This window comes from Aquila chrysaetos (genome assembly GCF_900496995.4).
Source record: "Aquila chrysaetos chrysaetos chromosome W unlocalized genomic scaffold, bAquChr1.4 W_unloc_8, whole genome shotgun sequence".
In the NCBI taxonomy this organism is placed as follows: Eukaryota; Metazoa; Chordata; class Aves; order Accipitriformes; family Accipitridae; genus Aquila; species Aquila chrysaetos.
In genome coordinates, this window is record NW_024470328.1 from 213,189 (window position 1) to 215,422 (window position 2,234).

Sequence of the window (2,234 nt, forward strand, 5' to 3'; positions counted from 1 at the left end):
CTTGTTCTTGCTGTCAGGCTCTCTGGGGATGGGAGTTTCAGCTGCAGAGTCACACACTGATCTTGTGGGTCCTCCCATGCAGCTGTGTCCATGGGAAGAAGGTTACAGGTGTCCAAGCCTTCCTCCAAGCTGTGGGGCTGTGGGCAATGCAGCCTGTGTCATTCCCTGGCAAATGAGCTGACTCTCCCTTCCTGAGATACCATCATCAGGACACTTGGCTACCTCCTTGGGGTGTCCTTCCAAGCTGTGAGCTGCCTTCCAGGATGCAGGTCTGTCCCATAGAATCTTGGTGTTACCTGAATGCCCCATGGAGAAGCACAGAGATCCCATGACTGAGAAAATGCTGTTGGGTTTGTGAAATGAACCACATGTGTCCTTGGCAAGAGGTGGAGTGCTGAAATCTTGAGATAGGGGGAGACAGTTCGTGGTGTGCGGTAGGTATCCCTGCTCTCAGTAGTGCCTGGAGTGTTTTCAGGTTAACATGGGATTGTGATTAATGTCCATCTCAGAAAGGTGCAAGCTCAGGGTAGCTGGCCACAAGAGTGGTAGACCAGCTCCCCTCTCTCTGCACTAAGCCACAGGCAATCCTCTTGCCTCACAGGACATGCTTTGGTTTCTCCAAGTGCAGCAGAAATTATGACAGTTTCTGAAATCCAGGGAAATCTCCAAGTGAGGTGGGGGAGAGCTGTAAAAAAAACGTGATCTCTCCAGCAGTGCTTTGATTGTGGTTTCTTAGTCTTGGGAGTGCAGATGCTGACAAGCACTTTTACATTAGGAGCAGTTTCATCTGAACAATTCAAACACCAGGACTGACCCCCTGACTGACACAATTCCCAGAAACCCACTGCTGCAGAGCAGGGCTGACTTCTTGGCAGCCAGTGGGCAGAGGTCCTGCTCCTCACGGCCAGCACCAACCAGAGCTTCAGCAACAGAGCTGAATGAAGATCTCATTGAAATGGAAAAAGGTGCGGTGAATGTGTATGATGAGAAATGGCTTTTATTTTTGTCAGACAATAATGCCCTAACTTGTCACTGTCCTTTCCTCCTTGTTCAGTGCTCCACACCCAAAGGCAGCAGATGTCCAACAGCAGCTCCATCACTCAGTTCCGCCTGCTGGTATTTGCCAACACGTGGGAGTTGCAGCTCTTGCACTTCTGGCTCTTCCTGGGCATCTACCTGGCTGCCCTCCTGGGCAACGGCCTCATCATCACTGCCGTAGCCTGCGACCACCGCCTCCACACCCCCATGTACTTCTTCCTCCTCAACCTCTCTGTTCTTGACCTGGGCTCCATCTCCACCACTGTCCCCAAATCCATGGCCAATTCCCTCTGGGACAACAGGGCCATCTCCTATGCAGGATGTGCTGCACAGGTGTTTCTGTTTCTCTTTTTGATCTCATCAGAGTTTTATCTCCTCACTGTCATGGCCTATGACCGCTACGTTGCCATCTGCCAACCCCTGCACTACGGGACCCTCCTGGGCAGCAGAGCTTGTGTCCACATGGCAGCAGCCGCCTGGGGCAGTGGGTTTCTCCATGCTGTGCTGCACACAGCCAACACATTTTCACTACCGCTCTGCAAGGGCAATGCTGTGGACCAGTTCTTCTGTGAAATCCCCCAGATCCTCAAGCTCTCCTGCTCAGACTCCTTCCTCAGGGAAGTTGGGGTACTTGGGATCTCTGCCTTTTTTGCATTTGGGTGTTTTACTTTCATTGTGCTGTCCTATGTTCAGATCTTCAGGGCTGTGCTGAGGATCCCCTCCGAGCAGGGACGGCACAAAGCCTTTTCCACGTCCCTCCCTCACCTGGCTGTGGACTCCTTGTTCGTAAGCACTGGCATTTTTGCCTACCTGAAGCCCCCCTCCATCTCCTTCCCATCCCTGGACCTGCTGGTGGCCGTTCTGTACTCGGTGGTGCCTCCAGCCGTGAACCCCCTCATCTACAGCATGAGAAACCATGAGATCAAGGATGCCCTGAGAAAACTAATCACTGGATGCTTTCAGAAGCAATAAAGTTCCTGTTGTCTTTTGCATAGTACTCATATCTCATTACAGGCCCAGCCTGTCTTCATGTGTGTTTTTTTAAGTTGATTTTGGGTTTTTTTCTGTTTTTTTCCTTTGATTTACTTATCTGAATGCTTTCCACAAAAAAAAATGTCTTTATTCCTCTGGTTTCTAGTCTAAAGTATATCCAGCTTTTGTGTGCCCTGGAGGCTGTGCAAATGAGAAGCTATACT

The 2,234-nt window shown here is 50.7% G+C and overlaps 1 pseudogene; it reads left to right on the plus strand.

Annotated features, from left to right (window-relative positions):
- The first annotated feature begins 983 nt into the window (after nt 1–983).
- Nucleotides 984–2,010, plus strand: LOC115338018 (annotated as a pseudogene).
- Nucleotides 2,011–2,234: the final 224 nt, after the last annotated feature.